This window comes from Brienomyrus brachyistius, chromosome 17 (assembly GCF_023856365.1).
Source record: "Brienomyrus brachyistius isolate T26 chromosome 17, BBRACH_0.4, whole genome shotgun sequence".
NCBI lineage: Eukaryota > Metazoa > Chordata > Actinopteri > Osteoglossiformes > Mormyridae > Brienomyrus > Brienomyrus brachyistius.
In genome coordinates, this window is record NC_064549.1 from 5,717,469 (window position 1) to 5,739,132 (window position 21,664).

The window sequence follows — 21,664 nt, forward strand, 5'->3', positions numbered from 1 at the left end:
GGACAGGTCTAAAATAGCAACCAGGCAAAGGTGAAGAAAATTGCAAATCAGCGTATGACACTATGGAAATGTTTTCTGTAAAAAGCAGAAAGGCGAGCGGCTACGGCACTGCAGTGACGTTGATAAATTGTTATTGTGGCAGTCAAGAAGAGTGACGAGTGGGACGCAGTCAAACACAGCGTCAGATTAAAGTGGGACCCGTACAGGCAGCCGGGCCTGATGGATTTTCCATAATTCATATCGTATCATGGATTCACGTTGTCACAAGAAGCAAACAAAGGACGGCTGGTGGCTGTGCGCCCCACTGCTATAGCAGGCACTGCAGAGCAGGCTGGATGCGCCGACGTCCACGGATCTTAATGTGAGCTGCTTTGGTAAAAATCACTGTAATCTGTGGTGGCCAATTTAATGCATACGCACAGCAAATTAATCTTAATAATATGTATATTTATGCCTGAATACCCTGCAAAATGGGCACACTTATATTGTGGCATTTCGGGAGCTTTGCTTCAGAGGTTCTCGTGAACTTTGTTCCCTTCCGGAATACTCCCATTCTCATAATTGCGTATTTCACTGGATATGCAGTTTTAGAAATGACTGTGATTTTTGTAATTGGTATAATGGGTTTCTTAACAGTTCTTTATACCGCAGATGGAGAGTGAACCCAAATCCTTTTAACCACGATGAGTGCTTTGGACAACGCATTCCGCTCTGTGGCCTTGGTCATATTTCCAAACCCCGGTCTGTAGGTAGGTAATTAGCAAACCAGTATGACATAGTAAACATGTCACTGCACACAGGCTTACAGTTATGCTTCAGCATACAACAGATTGTTACGGGTTGGTCACTGTGTGGTCTAAGATCGGTTTACAGATTTGTTTATCCAGAGCTTCTATGAGTGTATACATTGTAATTAAGGAGACAGGCAGCATTTTAAAAAGGGACTGTGATATACAGTAGATTTTTCAAGAACAAAAAAATTTGAACGAGCAGATTATAGTTGTTTAAGCGGAAAGGCAGCCTTCAGATTGCAACGCAGTTACATGTATGCAGTAGTGAGTAATGATGATTAGCAGCACACAGTACAAATGTACATTTATTGTCTCTTAATCTATGGTGACACTGCAATTCAGCATGTATTTTTCTGTCTAAGACCATGGATGGCTTCCACTAATTAGCATTAGCATTGTAAATAGCCCCCTTGCTGCGTTATTATAAAGGTTTGTTGTGTTCCTGGTTGTTGTTTGTGCCCTTAGATGAGTCATGTGTGACTCCTGTCCAGTTCTCGCGTGTCTCTAGCTATCGTATAACTACCCACCGTGTGTCTACCTTACCGTCTGGCGTCTGTTTGGTGTGTCGGTTTAGTGAATGGTGTCTATGTTAGTCCTTTTAAGCTCTATAATAAAGGAGTTTTGTGTAAAACCGTCTCGGTTGGTCTAGTCTCTGCTGCAGCGATGCCTGGGTCCGCCAAGCGCTATAATACCATTAAACTAACTAGATATTTTTGTAGGGCATAGTTTCTGTTTTAAGGGCGATGCCGTGACTCAGAGGCGAGCACCCTCGCCTCACATCTCCAGGACTGCCGTTCAGTTCCTGCCCCCTGCTCTGTGCGTGTGGGATCTCTGTGTTATTTCCCTGTTTGTGCGAGTCACCTCTCACAGTCCAGGAGAGGAGGGATCAGCTGGTGTCTCTAATGTGTGCAGGCCTGTCTCTCAGGAGGGGCGGGGCCCAGGGCGAGCCAACGTATTTGGGGCCCCAGCTGAGGTCGACATAGACCGACATAGAGTGGGAATCACTGTGCCTGCTACTATGATACAGATGCAGCTATAACCAAGAATAATAACTCATCGATCACCGACAGTATGAACTATCTGGACTTCCTAGCGGCTAATGGTAACGTGGCCAGGCAAGTTGTTAGCCTAAACTGTGTGATCACATGTCCAACGCAGGGTTTAGGAAAACAGTATTTCCAGTGTATATTTGGCCAGAATCACATATTCAGGTGAAACATGGCTGAATACAAGCAATGAAATCGAAATAAAATTATGTAATGAGTTGTTACTGTTTAGCCTATGATTATCTGGGGGAATTTCCCTTTTGGGCGGGGCCCCTAGGGTGCGGGGTCCTGGGGCCTGCGGGCCTCTGGTTGTGTGCCCTGTGTCACACTGGAATCCTGCCCAAGGTGTCCACTGCCTAATACCCTGTGCTATGTGGGAAAACTCCATGCTGACTGTGACCCTGCCTTACAGAATCGGTTATGGACGGATATTTCCCGTTTCATGGCAGGAGATTTAACTGCAAATGAACATGTAACGGAATAGCGAGGCGCTTGTTGTGAGATGCACCCGTCGCCAGGCAGCACAGAGGGCAGCCATTCGATCTTTAAAGTTTTCTGCCGAAGCTGTGCAACTTTGCAAGTAAAATGTCCACACTGATTAGCGAATGGCTTTGCTCTGACCTCTCTGCTGGTTCATCAGAGAAGTCCCAGCGGGCTTCCCCAGTGGCTGGCTGTGTTTATCATCCTCCTCTCTTCGCATGCAGTGCTGTGACCTACTGCTCGGCACCTCCAGTGATGCACTCTGCAGTCAGAATGCCCACCCCAAATTTTCCAAGTTCATTTCGCAAACGATTTCCTCCCGCTGTCAGACAGGCACAAAATATGAGAATAGCCTCCTTGAATGAACTGTAACTTTGTCGCTGAATGGGGACTACAGCAAAGTCACAGGAAAAGCAGCTTCTGACACACTTTGAAATGTAAACCAGTAGGTGGATTTTTACTGATGCGACTCCGGGAAACATTACCCCCTCACTGTCACCCTCCCTCCCGAGCCGTGCCTGATGTGCGACATGCAGCATCGGCATGTAGACTGCGTCCGTCAAATGCAGTGAGGGGTCGCACACCTGATCGGGGAGGTGGGGGGGTGGGCCATTCACGGTGACACTGAGCCATGTAAGTTATCGTTTCTGAACTACTGGATTGCAACCCATTTCCAGTGCATTATGGATTGGCGCTCTTACGGTCGCCTCTCTCCCTTCTTGGTTGACAACTTATAGCCGCTGCCATGCCCCCCACGCCACACTACCCCCCTCAACCTTTGTGGGTCACGACCAAAGATAAATGTGGGTCCTCAGGTGAAGCCGTTTGAGAAACTCTGATGGAGGTGATCAGTATCGCATTTAGGCAGAATGTTTTGATACAGCATCAATATGCTGGTTCTGATTGGTTGCTGTAACTCAATGAGTGGGACCTTGCTCTACAAAAGCAAAGGTCGTGGGTTAAAATCCAGAGAAGACATGTGAATTGTAACCCTTCCCTGTACTGTAAGTTTCTTTGCATAAGGACGTAGGATAAATTAATAAAACGTCCCAGTTTGTCAGGTACGGTGAATGTCTGGGAATCCGTCATGCAGGTCCTTCTAGCTGGCCAATACAGACGTGCTGGAGTGTGCTGGGTCCTGCCAAAGCGTTGCTCCATTCATTCTTACAGCTGTCGTACAGCCATTTATGGCAGATTTATGGTTGCAATTATTGCACTGTAAATGACCAATGCAGCCTGGAACGCAATCCATCAACGCAGAAGAACAATGAATCCCGCTCCTCGCAAGACTCTCACCTCCTTGTAGTGGATCATAAAATATCCATTATTCTGTTTCACGTCATCTTGTAAAACTACAGGAGAATTGCCATTATGATTTTTATATTGTTATTGCTTTTGACCAGCCTATTTATTGTCTCTAACTGCCAGCTTTGAATATAAACACCATCCAGGTGCTTAGGAGCGTGTATTATGGGATTACCCAGGGCACTACTTTACAGTAATGGGAAGGTCTGTAGACATTTGAGGCTGAAATCTCACAATGCATGCTGGCGTTTTCCACAACCCCCCCCCCCCCCCCCCCCCACACACACACACACACACACACACACACACACATACACACATACCACATTCCAGCTGATGGTGTGGAGCACTGAGACTCCAAGCCAGGTGTCCACAGTCTCCGTGTTCATCTGCTGTTTCGGGGTGATGAAGACCATTCCCTGTACACTATATATCCCTGTTAAATATTTACCGTGCTGTTTCTAAACTGATCGATACTCCGTTCTGCTTGGCTTGCCATGTGCGCCCAGTCGCATGGTGCACGTTGCTCGTCCGAACAACAGAGGATCCACATTCGCTTCTCTCTGAGCTTAACGGCGGAATCGCACGCAATCGTTCCCCTGCCAGTTTCTCCACGAGCTGGAGATGGAAAATGAAATAACTTGCACCTGTACCCTGCCCCCCTCCCCCTGCCCTTCCCCATCCCTAGCTGAGGTGGGTGAAAGCTCGCTCTGGGCCTATGAGTAGATCAGAACAGCGAAGCGACGACCCACCTACACAAACATCCGGTGCTGAACCTCAAGAAGACTGGCACCACGCCATACATCCGACCTTCCTACACAGCTCTTCCACATCTTCTCAGCTCTGCTCAGCTCTTGGCTTCCTTCATACAGCACCAACTGACACTTCTATCTTTCTATTTCTCTATCTATACCGCTTCTGGGTTCCTGCATTCTGCACCCTTTGGAAAATTTTGGGACAATTTCACTTTGTCAGTGATTCCCAGTCTCTCTTTGCATTCCGTACCTTCATCAGGTTCTGATTCTTGGCCGCCCTGAGGGCTCACAGAGCCCTTCTCTGGGCTCCGACCCTATATTATATTGCTTGTTTCTCCCGCCCCAGTGCCCATCCCCAGGTCTCACTCGAGGAAGCAGAACTGAAGATGTATCTCATAAAGTTTTTAACGATCGTGAGCTTCTGATGGATGGTCGGCGGTCCCTCGACAAAGAGAGCTTTCCAGAGGTGATTGCACGGGGTGCGATTCTCAACCATGCAGAAAGTGAGTGGCACTCCTCACAGATTATAAGGCCCGGGGTTCAGCGAACAAGAGGCTGTGATTTACAGAAGCCATCTGGATCTCGGAGGGGCAGAGATGGGTGATTAAGTCCCAGGAGCCATGTGTGCTTTTTGGGGGGATTGAGGCCGGAACTCGTGTGACGCTTCCCAGAGGGAAGTAGCTGGAAGGATGCTGGCCAGGTGTGATGGCTCAAAGGGGAGATGTTCCACCAGGGTCCTCCTCCTGCCAGAGGAGGGGTTTTGACTCCTCACTGGCATCCCCTCTCCCTCGTTTCCCCAGTAGCCTTTTAAGCTTCTGGCTTCATTTTCTGTGTGAATGCTTGGGTGGTTTATCCGCCCGCCTGCAGACACGTTTCGCGCAGTGCCTCGCAAGCTGTCCTTCGCCCGCACACACGCCCACGCACGTCGATACGTGACCCCAGTGACACCTGCACTTGGATGACTTCACGCCTCGGATTTCTGCAACAGTTTCTGTCAGTTTTTATGTTCCGCGTGCACACACACACACACACACACACACACACATATACACGGACACACACAGACATCTGTATATCTGGTTCACATTTTTCCAGCCGATTTTCTCAACCGTTTATTAGGCTTCCTGTTATACGGAGGTGGGGGGGGGGCACATCTCATAGCTCTGGAGCTCTGAACTGTGAATAATTTGCTGGTTATTTCCAGCGTTCAAGGAACTCACCGCACAAGAGAAAGACACCAGAAAAGTATCAAAGGAGGTTTTAAAATAATCCCTTTCATGTGAGCGAGATACAGCTGTTGATTATGCGGCCATTGTTAACAGATGACATCAGGCACTTGATGCTGCATATAAAATATGGGCAGCTCGCTACTGCGCCGGGATGCTAATGAAGTCATAGGAGATGTAAATGGCAGCGTGTTCGAGCTTCTGCACTGAATTACCCATACTGCCCTGCTATAACCTGCTGCCCGTTCACTGGGCTAGAGCACGCTTGCAGAGCTGGGCAGGGGGCCGTAACGTGAGCAGATGCGGGGGGGTCTCCTGCTGGGGAAAGAGTCGCTGTGGTGAAGTGTTCTCGATTACACGGGGACCGGGACACAGGCAGATTGCCAGGAGGGGGGACTGTTGGATTAAATTAATTTTTTTTTGCGCTGTCCAGGGCTCACTGTCCAAAACAACCCCAAAAACATTCATCTTGTGTTGCTCTTGCGGAAAATGCAGGGCAAGAATTACTGTCTAAATCTAATGTTTCCAGCCAGAGGATTTCAGGGGACGTACATGGCCGTGCAAGCACTGCAGCTCAGCCAGCCGGGGGCGGGTGCACTAGGACCCTGGGGAATGCTCGAGTTAGAGTGCCTCCTGCTGAGTCAAAGGCAGCCAGCTGAACCTCGCCGGCTCTCTGCATTATGCATGCGGAGCGGTCGAGTATCACGTCGCGTTTACCCCTGTTGCCTCAGCCAGGTGCCTGTGTGATGCACGTGTGGTGTCGGGTTTCTGAAGGGTGCTTCTTACTTTGCCATGTTTCGCTGAAAGGGTGGGGGGTAAGGAAGGTGTGGGAGGGGCCTAATGAGGCCTAATGCAGCCCACAGATCTTCAGCCTGTGTTTAATTATAGAAGGCGTCATGTGAAAAATGTTGGCATATAATTTTACATCGCTGACATATTACTCTTATATCAACCCAAGTATCAACCTTGATCGAAGACCCCATTAAAAACCTATTGTTGACTAAAAAGTGCATGATGAGAGACATAAAGGCAGCCTGACCCTTTTAAAAAGGGGTGATCTGAGGTCTGTCTTACAGGGTTTTCTGAAATGCCAGTGGACGCGTGAGTGGAAAACAAAAGCGGCAGCCATTAGCGTTAGCATTAATGTTAGCGCGTGCCGAGACGTGGCTTACGTCGGAAACGTTGGCCAGGAGCAGCCGTCATGGTGAGAGACTCTCCCGGATCCTCTGAAGAATTCCCAGGGACTCGTCCTGTTAGAAAGACTCCATCCAGAGTCGGCGGGTGAAGGTGGAGGGACGGCCGTCTTCAGGCTGCTTAGCGTGTGGTTCATCTTGCTCGCTTAACACAGGTTGGTTTATGGGATTGGTTTGTGGGGTCTTTTCTGGGGGGCAAAAGCGACAAAGTTTTTTGTGAAATCAAACCATCACTTGACAGGAGGCTATTTGATCTTGGGTCTGTACCCCCCCCCCCATTGTTTATGACCCACCCTCCCCTAACGCTGGAGTCGCTAATCGGGAGAATTCCTGTTTGGCTACTTTGATTGTGAGTTGACGATGAAGGCCAGAAGAGGCAATACTCCCCCTCCCACCAGTCTGCCCTCCCCGTACGATCCTACTCAGTGGCGTAACATTCCTGGGCTGAGACCCTGGCTGTCCCTAATCCAGGTGGAGCCACTCACCTGCAGTCTGTTCGGCTCCTGGCGCAGTTTTCGCCTGCCGAGTATCGGTCAAACTGAGAAGACACCGGAAGCCCAAGCCGTGAGCAAATCACCGCTTTGTGCTTAGCAACATGACACGCACAAAATCCCTGACTGTCCTGCTCCGGGCAAATCTGGCACCGGTGCCTTCAGCAGGGGGTGACCCCGGCCGTCAATCTGTGAATTTTGCCTAGGGCCGCGGTGTCAGTAAGATGGATCTTGGCCCCGGTTCCTTGGTAGCTGCTCTGTGGCCTGTTATCTTCCAGAGCACAGAGGGCCACCTCCACACAGCTCAGGCACGGTAATATCTCCATGTCTACCATGCCGGCTCTTTTTTACTAAGAAATTCCTGGTTGAGGAATAAATCATGACGCAAATGCTTATTATGCCTAGTAATGTAATATACAGCTTAACGGGATAAGGGTAACTGGTGAACACCATAAAGCCTGTAAATATTCAGGAGATAGTATTATCAACTCTGCACCCATACATTAAAATGCCGAGATAGGCAAGATGAATTAAATAGGAGACAATCCATATTACCCATGCAGTCTGTAAATGGTAGAATGGTAATGTCCATTTTCATCATGCTGACATTTTGGTCAGAAGCATAATCTATGTATTTTGCTGGAAAAAAATTAAATACCAACAGCATTTAACTGCTTGTTACTAATGTATAAATGTTTTACGGCTGACTACAGCCTTAAAAACCTACAGCAGAAACCCTTCATTGGCATTACTGGATGATTTTTTAGCACAATTAATTCTTTCACTGCCAGTGGCTGATAATCAGTATGACAACATGAATGTCTGTCTAATTACTGCCATAAAACGTCCCATTTTTAGAGTCCAAGATTAATGCAAACAAATATTCTAAGTGCAAATGAACCTCAAGGGCTTTGGTGATCAGCTGATATACAGATTCATGTCTGATTGTGTACTATACTGAACTTAATTAAATTTCTTTAGACAAATGTTTTTATTGTTGTATAATTTAAAAGATATCCCACCTTCAACAGTTCCTTTATTTACTGTTCAATGGCAGCCTGAAGGATTATTCTATTAGAATAACCCCATCCTAATATTGATTTGTTCTTAGTTTGAAATCATTATAAAGTACACTAAAAAAACATTGTCGTTTTCAGTCTAAACTAACAACTTATTATTTGATTTCAATTTATAATGCTGGGCTGAGCGGACAGATCAGATATCCAGGCTCAATTTTCAGTTGTTTTGAATATTAAGCACCCAAAAGTGATCCAGTTAATGCTTTATTATCACCTGAAATTAGTATTTTAGCAGTTAGGTAAACAGAGCACCTTAATGAACATTAGGCTGAAGGTTCTAGTTCATTCATGCACAAATATAATAAAAGTATAATTAAAATATATTAGGGAGATGTAGGAAAACAGTGGTAACTTAGTCCAGAGGCACCTTTTTCTCAGTTCTCGACATTCTTAATACTGTATTAAAATGATCCTCAACTAATAGATCTGTGTGATTCATGTTTAGTGAGATTCGATTGTGAAATTCATTTAATCAAGAGTTGACACCCAAGTAACAAGCTGCTGTCTAGTCAGCACGGTGTGGACCTTTCTATCAAAAAACTCAACACAGGGCCCTGTGAATCTGTGCTGTGTCTGAGTCTGTAATGGATGAATCCTCGGCAAAGCCTGTGAGCATGTTGATGTATCTGGTGAGAATTTATGGATGCTGTTTCCCTAAGTCAGTGCTGTGCAATCCATTTGTTTAAAGAAAGTTCTAGAAAGGTCATAGCTATATATCTGCTTGACATAAGCACACTCACGCTTTTTCATGGGAAAACACTAACCTGACTCTGCTGAATGTATTGTCAGTGTCATATCAAAAGTGTGTCAGGTTAATATTCTTACTAAATACTAAACTGTAAAACTATTATTTTCAATATGTAACTGTTTTCAGACGTAATGCCCAAAGAATATTCTTACAGGAAAAATGGTTTTAAAAATTCGCTCATATCTTTGCAGCATAAGGTTATAGTGGCGACTATCTACAGCAGAAACACCAAAGATACCGAGGCTCTGGATAAAATATCACGTCGACAGGGTATGTGAGCTGTATGAGAAGAGGAAACACCTCTGAGCAACGCCAAACACAAAGGTTGCACTTCATCATTTTGTAAACCAACAGCGAGGTGACGGAGCAGCTGATCTCTGGCGGTCATTGACATTTCGGAGAGTGCCAGGTACACGGAGAAGGATCGGCTGAGAGCTAATCGCTATTCTCGCTAAGAAGTGTGTGTGAGAAGTTGTGCATCAAACAACGTATAAAACTTGGTTACTAAAGTCCGGATGGATATGATGTCATCATTATTCTCTTCTAATTATCGAAGGAAGTATTCAATAAGAAAGAAAATGCTGATGATGACTAGAAGGTAACGCATCCCATGTATCCTTGGAGTTATCGCCGTTTAGTCACACGGGTTCCTGTGAGAATTTCCTTACTTCTTCGTGCACTCATGATCATTAATTCCCCACGACTTGGAGTAGGAGGTGTATACTTGGGAAGCAGGGGGGCTTGTAGGGGGAACAGTGTGGTATGACCACATGTCCGCTGGTGACCTCTATATCCGCCTCAAAGCACATCAATTGGTAGCATGGACGTGCTGCCGCAGCCTTTGGTCAGGAAGGTCTCTCAGAATTTAGCTTAAACTGCCACTGTGGATATATTCTCAAACACTGAGTGCAGGGCAATTGCTCACGTCACCCTGTGATCCATTTAGTAGCTCCGTAACATCCTGATTGGTGTTAGGAGCATCTGTTAAGCCAGTGGGCATCACTATCAACTCCTATTGGCCTTGAGGCAACCAGAGCAGATGATGGATGCCTGTCCATGTCTAATTTGTATTTCTCCTCAAATTCCATTTTCTTCCATAAAACAGTGATGGATTTTGTTAGTCTATTCAAAAATAGACAAAGCAATATATTTTTGAAGATAAGGGCCACAGGACCGACTGGGAAAAATTGGAAACTTTATCAGTTTCTCGTAGTATTTGTTGGAAGTCTGATGGATACTCAGAGCCATTATCTCAAGGCTTGTATGTTAGCAGAGTGTGCTGTGTAGGCTATTATTGGCTTTTGTTGGGTACACATGGACTGGGATAACAATATGATTTATGAACTGCTGGAAATAAAATATCTATAGTGCCATTTAGGCGAGACTGATAAATTAGGAAATCCAAGAAGTACACGGCCTGGAAATTAAAGTCATTAGGTAAAGATGCTAAGGTGGGGAGGGCTGAGGGGGTGGGACACTGATGTTCTTAAATTATTCGCTCTATTGGCTTTGTGACGCAAATCCCTCTGAGAACCGGATATAAAGTACCAGACAAAAGTTTGGATAGGCCAAGTTTCCTACAAAGGAGAGAGAAGGAATGCCACATCACATGATTTGGCGACCTGATCTAAACCACCTGATGATAAATAAACAGCAGCCTCACACAGCTACCTAACCACCCTCATTAATAGGTGCATATGAGTTAATTTGTTCAATCATTAGCAACTTCCTAAAGTTCTTCCCACCCACATTCAGACCTCCGTTGTCTCTGATCTTCTGCAAACCCCTAGAGCCCAATTAACAGCCGAGAAGGAGCAGGAAGTGAAGGTGCTTCCTGGATTCAGTTGATGGAGACACACAAGCATAAGTGTCCTCGGAGCAGCTCTTTGTCTCCCAGGCAGGGCGGACGTGCTGTCCTGCCTTTATTGTCACGCTGCTCCTTCCAGACGGTGAACGTTTTTGATACTTTCCCAGCTTGTTTTGCTTTGTTTTTTCATGTCCTCTAGGTTTTAGTGTTGAATTAATAAATATCTACCAGCAGATACTTACACCCTCAGGATGTATAAGAGCAGGTAACTATGGAGTCAACTTGCCTGAAGAACCCCTTTATATTGGTGAAGATGATACTAGGCATACCGTCATTGCTTCAGACTTATGCATGTTTGCACTGTTCCCAGCCATGAAATATTGATGCAAACTCCCTTCTCGCTAATAACGGATCACTGTAAACAACAAGGACTGTGACACGAATGTGGTGCCAGAGTGACAGGTCACAGAACGCGTCAAGAGGCAGCAGGTATCAGATGGTGACAGAATTCTGTTCAGCTGTCCTCGGGAATATGTGTAAAAAGTGTCAAGGTGCAGGTGCCGTCGATGGGGATTCCCCTACATACGGGTGACGTGGTGCCCGTGACCAGGCAGCCGGGAGAAGGTGGCATTCCTCGGTTCTTGTTTTTGGCCATCGCGTCACCTCGAGTGGCAGTGTGGGAGGTGCTCCAGGTAATGTCAGACTGCGCCTGCTCCACAAAACTACCCCAACGTAAGCCCCATGGACCAATATAGAGCCATTGACAGAAGCCAAGCTGTGCTGAACACGCTGCCTCCAGCAGAGGCACCTGATTGGTAATGTGTGTTCTCGCCGCCTGTCAGACCATAATCCTCCCTGTGAAGTCCAGTCTTTGCTGTTCCCACAGACTTCTCCTATACTTCAGCGTAGCACTTCATTAGGGACAGCAACATGGATCAATTGTTCTTGATGAGAACGGCTGATATTTCATTTACATTCCTTTCAGCATAATTAATGTATGTAATTAAGATTTCCATTATAAGGCAGCAGATGTTGTTGGTGGCTTACTGATAATGGACTTAGCTCTGGCGGTGTTGATTAAACTTGGTCAGTTAGCCAGTCGGCTGGTAAGCCTCGCACTTACGGTTGGCTCGTGTGGGTGTGTCGTTGCCTTTTGACAGTGAGATCTCCGTTTGGGGCTGGACCGGGCTCCTCCATTCTCAGCCTTATCAGGGAATCGATACACAACAACAGCAACAACAGAAGCAGCAATAGATGCAATGTACCCTGGAATAAAGGACTTCATCCGCAGCGATGTTGCTTTAGCTGGTCTGTTGTAGCAATTCCTTTATTATTCCTGTGAATTTCAGGTTATTTGCCAAGATATATAGGAAAGTTAATGGGTCTGTAATGGATCCCCCACTGGGCGATTTGCGTGGGTGGAGGTCCCAGTTTTCTATTTCCACTCTTGTTTTTTTTTTTTTATTACTGTCCAAACTATTATTAATCGATCCTTTACTTCAGAAAAAAAACACTGCATTTGTCTTTTCAATTGCACTGCAATATATTTCCGGGAAAGCCTATGGGATTTAAAAATAATGACCTAATCTTTTAATTTGCTGTCACTCGATTGAATCGAATTTAAGCACGCAGATGACCCGTTAGTCCCATGAACTGTTTCACTGGCATTTTGTTTGAGTATATAAAGGAAAATAAAGGCAGCCCAAGGGGTAGGAAAGGTAAAGCTAAGGCATTACAGTGTAGCGAAATTATGTCACAGAAATGCAAGTTGAATGTACGTATTTCAATGACCTTTCGTAATTAAATGCTGAGAAACTTTTAATAGCTTTACGTTGCAGACGACATTTTCCTCTCTCCGTCCTGACATTAAGAATACAAAGGCTCCTCCAGGCCCAGAATTGAACTCAGTAAGATCATCAAGGCTCTGCCTCCTTGCCGTGCTATTCCCATTTTCCCAGAATCCTCCTCACTTGCGTGTTACTGTTCATTCTTAGGCATCCCCACTTAATGCAATTAACAATCTTTACAAATTGTGAGTCTGTAGTTTGTGATGTAGATGGATCACAGGCTCCAGGAGTGATCCTGGGAGAAGATTTATGGGGGCTAATTGGTCAGTGACTCCTAAGCAGACACTGAATAATGCCAAACAACTGGAAAACACGGATCTGTGCGAATTTGACATCCCAATTATCCATTTGCTGTAGGATTGAAAGCAAGCAGCACTGTGTAATTCACAGGTTAGTATCTGCATGGGCTAAAATGTGACTCTATATTACAGTTTATACGTACATTGTAGACTGGAGGAAGTGGCTCTGGCTAACAAGTGCCCCTATATTACAGTTAATACATACGTGGTAGACTGGATGAAGGTGCTCCAGCTAATTGGCTAGACCTAAACATAACGGGACTAATTCTGGTGATAGGTAGAAGAACTAGTTAAGGTAGTTTGTGAGGCAACAGGCATTGCAGCTGTTATGGAAAGCCTGGACTAACCAGGGAGGGTTTCCAGCACGAATGCCTGGGAAGTGACTGGGAAGTGACTCAGAATCTCAAGTAGGTAACAGATGGCCTGTTCTCCTGCTTCTTCTTCTTACACTCATGCTGTACTTTGTTTAAAAAGCTCCTTTGTGGGATAATGTCTGTGGAACTGGCAACTAGACTACGCCAGCATCCATCACAGCTTCCACCTTGATGGGATGCATTCAGGATGACAAGGTCACTAATGGCCAAACAAATGACCCCCCCCCCCCCACTGCAGGCCTGCTTCACTATTGCTGTGAGCTACACAAAGAAACATTCACCACCTGTTTGACTTACATTTGCTCCTGTTTACATCCATAATGCGTAAAGCAGCATAATGCATAAAACACCGTTCGATAGTAAGGTTCAGTAAATTTCTCCTGTTGGCGTAATCCCAACAATATCTAGTGAGCTTCTGTTAATTTTATCCTGTACTTATGCAAAGCTGTCAGTGTTTTAGAGTGTTGTGATGCACACTGAAGCTCATCGAGGGAACTCGCCGTGCAGTAAATCATGTGAGTTTGCAGCGAGAGCCAGGCAAAAACACATATTTCCACTGCAATGACACACTTTATGCTGCCACATTAAAGTACAAACCACCAAACAGAAGGGAGGACATCAGGCTGATATAAAATGTAAGAGCTGTGTACTGAAGGATTACTGATGCGTTCCCAGTTCTCAGTTACATATTATTTCAGAGGGATGGCTCAGAAAATCGGATGTGAATCATCCAAAATGGATCCAGTGTGATGTGCCTTTCATGTCAGTTAGGATCTTTGCAATTCTGCAACCTCTAGTTCAGTAACAAGGTCATGATAAGTTATCCAGTGGATCAAAAATGTATTGGCCTGTCTACGAAAAACACAAAGTCGGCAGCCAGTTTGAGTAACGCCGCAAGACCACCAAACTGCCTCACTGCAGGGTCTCCAGTGATGATCAGACCGGGGAGTGTTGGCCAAATGACTGCTCGGTGATTTGGAAAGTGTCCGGTTTGCTGGGTACCTTAACTACATTAGGCTCTGTCTGTCAGACTTTGCCCCTGCACCACGTAATCCAATCCTGGCCTTTGTCAAGCCTTCTTGAAGCTTGCGGAGCGAGGCTATAATCACGGGAACAGAAGTACGTACAGGTGTCTGTGTGAATAAATGCAGGATTCTGTGAGGAAGAATGCCAGAGCATCCGCAGCAAGCTGAAATAAAGAGGGGACAATTAGGGGATTATCTTTCTTATTCATGGCTTTCACAGTACAGTGCCTCTCCGCTCCGTGCAAATGTTTATCCTTGACAACGAGAGCTTGCTCATCCCATGTTATCATGCCATAAACTAAAGAGAGAATGAGCCCTGGTCAGATTTTTCATAAGACTATCATCCGCCATTTTCTCAGGGGAAAAAATCCTTTCTTTGTAACGAAAATTAGAGAGAATGTTCAGTTCTTTGGGTTTCTAGTGTCAGGAATCCTGCATTTGCGCCACAGGTTGGGGAATAGACCGGGTTTGCATTGTGAACTGTAGGCAGGAAAGCCAGTCTTCAAGAAGTAACTGGCTGAGCAAACTCCATATGGATTAGGACATGTTATCTGAGCCCATAATGAGGTACCGTGACTGTTGGGGGGTGATTTTACCTGCTTTGTGCATTTAGGGTGCAAGTTTATTCCAAGACGCTCCTCGGCGCTCTCCGCCAGCAAAACATTTTCCTTCTTTTAAATTTTTCATCTCCTTTATTTTGTTCAGCTCCTCCAGTGACCTTGAGCAGAAAAAAAGGCATAGCGGACAGAGCGATTGAATACAGACCCAGCCCCCCTATTGTGTCTCTGGTCCCAAATCAGTTTTGGGCAGAAATAAGACATATAATACCGGTGAAAATGCATGGAGCGAGCGGGAGGCGAATTCCATTCAACAGGTACGTCTGGAGAGCGATGGTGGTCTGTGACCTTCTGACTGTGCTAGGCGTTCTCACACTGTGGTCCAGGCAGTCTGTCTAATTTGGTATTGGAATTGGCTCGATATTGACTTCCTCACTTGAGATGGGTTTCACAGGGGGGGGGGCACTGGTCTTTATCTACTTCCTTTGGGTAGCTGACCACTGCTGTCCAGGTTTGAACTTGACCATCTCTCAGACCTTCTTTCATTCTGAAACATTTGATGACCGAGTTAACTAGTGTGTTGTAACTCTAAGTATGCTTAATGCAGTAAATGAGTGTAAGGATTGTATCTTTCCTGGATGCACATCTCCAGTTCATGACCGTCAACCATCTCTGCTCCCTGCGCCATTAGGGGGCAGGCCGGTCCCTCTTAGACAGCCTCTAATCAGTCAGCTGACGGCCATTAGCTTGGCTGAGGCTCCAGAAAAGCAGGAGACAGCCCAGCTATGAATAACCAGCTGAACAACTACTCCCAAGACGTCTATCGAGCCAGGCTGAAAAACCTCTAAATTGGACTGAGGGGCATGTTAGAAGCGACGGAGAAGCTGCCTCAGCTTTACTTCCGGGGTCTTGCGCTTCACACCTCTGCAATATTAATACTTTTAAGGGTGGATTCCCAGTGCACTGGGGACATGAAAATACCTGCATGGCAGCAATGCTGAAATCCCATGGGGGCCGAAGGAAGTCAAGGGTCAAATGTTTTTCCTTTGAGCGTACCTCCACACACCCTTCCCCATCTGCCCGCATCCCCAAGATGGGAGGCCCTGTTAAACTGGACACAATCACAGGTCAGAAGTCGTCATCAGGCCCTATGGTATCCAAAATGTAGCAAGGGTATGAACCTACATTGGCTATGCTGCTTATGTTGACTGCACCTTTCCAGTATTCTCGCATGCCCATATTTATCCCAGCACTCTTATTGGGAATCGTGTTTGTGATTTGAATGCAGTCGTTGGCGTTTTGCTCTGCATCATGTCATGAATTCACATTGTATTCATGTTATTAATCCTGGTACCCTTCCAGAGAGTGCAAGTCTGCGTGAATCACAGCGAGCCCGTTGCTGCTCTGAGTTTATCCAGTAGTTGCCAAAGTTCACTTGGACATGGCATAGCAGTGGTCGTCTTGATAAAAGCTTTGACACCCGTCGCTTACGTAGGTCTGGGAAACGCAGAATATCAGGGCTGTTCCCCTCGTCCCGCGAATTTAATCAGTGCTGTATTTATACTGATTACCAAATCACATGGGGTGCCGTGAGAGCCGCTGTAAGAAGGAGAAAAATCGGAATGGACTCATTACTGCCTCAGATGAGAGCAGTGAACGCGTCAGCGATAATGAGGACTCTTTGATCTAGAGAATTATTATTAGACACGTTGATCTTTCTGTCAGGATGGGGACTGGTTCACAATGAATGTCTGGCCAACTCAGTCCTACATCATTGAGTGAATCTGCTTCCTATTTCAGAGATTGGGGGACCATCACATGTCGTGCCTGGGATCGCCAGGACTTAACGAGTAACTAAGTAACATGCATGTTGACATTTTGCTTTCATGCATCTTTAGTTTCATTCTGAACAAGTCCCAGTGCTGCAGTACCAAATAAGATGCACTTAGAGGGGCTTCTTCAGAGGTCGACCGGTTGGTTTAAACAAAGTCTTGGTCTGGATTTGTAGTTCCTGAGCCCGAACTTTCCACCTCTGGGTTACCTGGACAGAACTTTTATCTATGGGTTGATCCGTGAACTGCTGAAACGAGCATTTGTGTGACGATGGCCTATCTTGAGGCTACACTGATTTAGCTCAAACTCAGTGCCAGCGTTTTGTAAGAGAGAGGAGTGATGACCATTGGACCTAATGGACTGTCAGAGCTCCCAGGAGGCCTTTGTTTTGCTGGAACTGGTCACACATCACCTCCCTGAAATATTGATCACCGTCATATGTCTGATTACCAAGGCCTGGCTGGGTTCCAGTGCTACACAGCAAGCCGAGAGGTGAGGACCAGCGTGAGGATGAAAGGAACGAGTATAACTTACAGGACTTTCAGAAGCAGTCAGTCTAGCGAACAGGGAGTCATTAACATTCCTAACCATATGCACACGAGGAATTAAAGGTGATCTGAAGGTAAGGTGGGTCCCAGAGTCCCACACATTTCCTAGGTTTGAAAATTCCAGGACATCAGAGAGAGAGAGCAGAAAGGGCTTAACAGAGCTGCTAGTTACGACATCACTGCCAGAGAGCACAAAAGGATTAACAGAGCTGCTAGTTATGACATCAGAGTCAGGGAACACAAAGGGATTAACAGAGCTGCTAGTTATGACACCAGAGTCAGGGAGCACAAAAGGATTAACAGAGCTGCTAGTTATGACACCAGAGTCAGGGAGCACAAAAGGATTAACAGGGCTGCTAGTTATGACATCGGAGTCAGGGAACACAAAGGGATTAACAGAGCTGCTAGTTATGACATCAGAGTCAGGGAGCACAAAGGGATTAACAGGGCTGCTAGTTATGACATCGGAGTCAGGGAGCACAAAGGGATTAACAGGGCTGCTAGTTATGACATCGGAGTCAGGGAGCACAAAGGGATTAACAGAGCTGCTAGTTATGACATCACTGTCAGAGAGCAGAAAGGGCTTAACAGAGCTGCTAGTTATGATATCAGAGTCAGGGAGCACAAAGGGCTTAACAGAGCTGCTAGTTATGACATCACTGTCAGAGAGCAGAAAGGGCTTAACAGAGCTGCTAGTTATGACATCAGAGTCAGGGAGCACAAAGGGATTAACAGGGCTGCTAGTTATGACATCACTGTCAGAGAGCAGAAAGGGCTTAACAGAGCTGCTAGTTATAACATCGGAGTCAGGGAGCACAAAGGGATTAACAGAGCTGCTAGTTATGACATCAGAGTCAGGGAGCACAAAGGGATTAACAGAGCTGCTAGTTATGACATCGGAGTCAGGGAGCACAAAGGGATTAACAGAGCTGCTAGTTATGACATCACTGTCAGAGAGCAGAAAGGGCTTAACAGAGCTGCTAGTTATGACATCAGAGTCAGGGAACACAAAGGGATTAACAGGGCTGCTAGTTATGACATCAGAGTCAGGGAGCAGAAAGGGCTTAACAGAGCTGCTAGTTATGACATCAGAGTCAGGGAGCACAAAGGGATTAACAGGGCTGCTAGTTATGACATCACTGTCAGAGAGCAGAAAGGGCTTAACAGAGCTGCTAGTTACGACATCACTGCCAGAGAGCACAAAAGGATTAACAGAGCTGCTAGTTATGACATCAGAGTCAGGGAACACAAAGGGATTAACAGAGCTGCTAGTTATGACACCAGAGTCAGGGAGCACAAAAGGATTAACAGAGCTGCTAGTTATGACACCAGAGTCAGGGAGCACAAAAGGATTAACAGGGCTGCTAGTTATGACATCGGAGTCAGGGAGCACAAAGGGATTAACAGAGCTGCTAGTTATGACATCACTGTCAGAGAGCAGAAAGGGCTTAACAGAGCTGCTAGTTATGACATCAGAGTCAGGGAACACAAAGGGATTAACAGAGCTGCTAGTTATGACATCAGAGTCAGGGAGCAGAAAGGGCTTAACAGAGCTGCTAGTTATGACATCAGAGTCAGGGAGCACAAAGGGATTAACAGAGCTGCTAGTTATGACATCGGAGTCAGGGAGCACAAAGGGATTAACAGAGCTGCTAGTTATGACATCACTGTCAGAGAGCAGAAAGGGCTTAACAGAGCTGCTAGTTATGACATCAGAGTCAGGGAACACAAAGGGATTAACAGAGCTGCTAGTTATGACATCAGAGTCAGGGAGCAGAAAGGGCTTAACAGAGCTGCTAGTTATGACATCAGAGTCAGGGAGCACAAAGGGATTAACAGGGCTGCTAGTTATGACATCACTGTCAGAGAGCAGAAAGGGCTTAACAGAGCTGCTAGTTACGACATCACTGCCAGAGAGCACAAAAGGATTAACAGAGCTGCTAGTTATGACATCAGAGTCAGGGAACACAAAGGGATTAACAGAGCTGCTAGTTATGACACCAGAGTCAGGGAGCACAAAAGGATTAACAGAGCTGCTAGTTATGACACCAGAGTCAGGGAGCACAAAAGGATTAACAGGGCTGCTAGTTATGACATCGGAGTCAGGGAGCACAAAGGGATTAACAGAGCTGCTAGTTATGACATCACTGTCAGAGAGCAGAAAGGGCTTAACAGAGCTGCTAGTTATGACATCAGAGTCAGGGAACACAAAGGGATTAACAGAGCTGCTAGTTATGACATCAGAGTCAGGGAGCAGAAAGGGCTTAACAGAGCTGCTAGTTATGACATCAGAGTCAGGGAGCACAAAGGGATTAACAGGGCTGCTAGTTATGACATCACTGTCAGAGAGCAGAAAGGGCTTAACAGAGCTGCTAGTTATAACATCAGTCAGGAAGCACAAAGGGATTAACAGAGCTGCTAGTTATGACATCAGAGTCAGGGAGCAGAAAGGGCTTAACAGAGCTGCTAGTTATGACATCAGAGTCAGGGAGCACAAAGGGATTAACAGAGCTGCTAGTTATGACATCATTGTCAGAGAGCAGAAAGGGCTTAACAGAGCTGCTAGTTATGACATCAGAGTCAGGGAACACAAAGGGATTAACAGAGCTGCTAGTTATGACATCAGAGTCAGGGAACACAAAGGGATTTCAATTTAATTTGAGAAGTAGAGTAAGAAAATCGAGATAATTACAAACTTTTAAAGCTTTGATCAATTATTATGATCAAAAGATTCATGAAAACAGTTTAAAACTGTCCATTTGCCTCAGGTGCTGGGTGTGACTACAGGGGATGTCTGAGACCCACGGACGGAAACCAAGGTCGAAGTGGGTATCACACCCGTGCCCCCCCCCAAAGCCAAAAATGGCGATTAGAATCACAGAGCACTTCCACAGTACAGGCAGACTGTGGACCTGCTCTTTAACGCTCTATTTCACCAGCATCCATATCTTGTGTTGTGAGCGACGGCACTCGTGTGATCACACGCGTATTACACGTCGGATTATGTAATGAATGCAGGAGCACCCAGGGGATGCATTATGAAACAAGCACATAGAGCTAAAATAAATATTGGAGCTAATTAGGACACTGCAGGGATAGGAACTAACATGACATGTAAACAGCAAGTTAACTCTGCACTGTGCTTTGGATGGATGCTCACTGCGCTTGTGTTACATCACACGTGACAAACATGTTGCTTACTGCCCAGTATGTACGAGTGACGGACGTCGGCAAACTGTGTCCGTCTTTGGTTGTCTGTGCTGCATGTTTGCACTGAGCATCGCCATTCCAGAAATCCCACAAGTGAATTAGACAGCTGGTAATAAACTAATCATCGTTAATTATTGTTGAGACACAAGAGGCTGTTGCTAATTGCGCTGGAAAAATAGGATGGAGCAGCCTGAATGTGCTCTCTTCTGCCAGTCCTCGAGGTGAAGTACAGGGGGGTTAAACTCGGCCCGAATGTTTATTTCAGGCTTCTGCGTCTCCAGACATTGAGGTTTCATTTATCAGACCAGCGCAGCGCCCTGGCTTTGGAGGAATAATTATTTCCTAATTTATAGTGACTAAGAGCAGCACTGAGATACAGGGCCGTGTCTGTTTGGCTTCTGCTGTTCTGGTGGGGGCTTCAGGGATTTCGTTTGTTCTTATTGACCTGACCCCCCCCCCCCCCCCCCAGCCCACGTGGTTAAACTCTAATACCAGGAAAACTCATCAGAGAACCAGAGAGCCTCGATTCAGCTTCACTTACTGTTAGCACTCCTGTCACGCTTCCCACACTCAGTGTTGTGGTCCTACTCTGTGAAAATAGCTCAGCCTAGTCTTAAAATGTCATTAAATGTCATCAAATTAAATTGGCAAGTCCCTGTTCTGTCAAACACACAAAACAAAACATGTTTCTGCATACGGTAATCCTTTCCTCTCCAGTTTTAAGAGGAAAGACGAAATATACACCTCTATCAGTTGAAAGGGGTGTATACGGGCGGGCGGGACCACTGGTCCCCTCTCCTGTCACTCACCAATTCAAAATATATCATTGCCTAATGACGAGGTTGACCACTCTTATGCTCCCCTCCTTAGAAAAATCTATGAATCGCCTCTGTAAGTTCTGTTCGTTAATACTTTGTATTCCCTGTCCACGCCACGCTTACGGTCTTCCCATAACCGCCGTTCAGGTGCCGTATCTTACGGTAATGTGACTTTAATAGGAAGTCAATGTTCTGGCAGATGGAAACTGTTATACTGCTGCAAGAATGGCTG

At 46.0% G+C, this 21,664-nt stretch overlaps 1 long non-coding RNA gene across 1 annotated transcript in view; it reads left to right on the forward strand.

Moving 5' to 3' along the window:
* The first annotated feature begins 274 nt into the window (after positions 1-274).
* Positions 275-21,664, forward strand: part of LOC125711866 (uncharacterized) — a 42,629-nt gene continuing 21,239 nt past the window's right edge. Inside the window, exons 1-2 of the long non-coding RNA XR_007383127.1 lie at positions 275-361; positions 652-749. This is a non-coding gene — a long non-coding RNA (uncharacterized LOC125711866). The remainder of the gene's footprint in view (positions 362-651; positions 750-21,664) is intronic.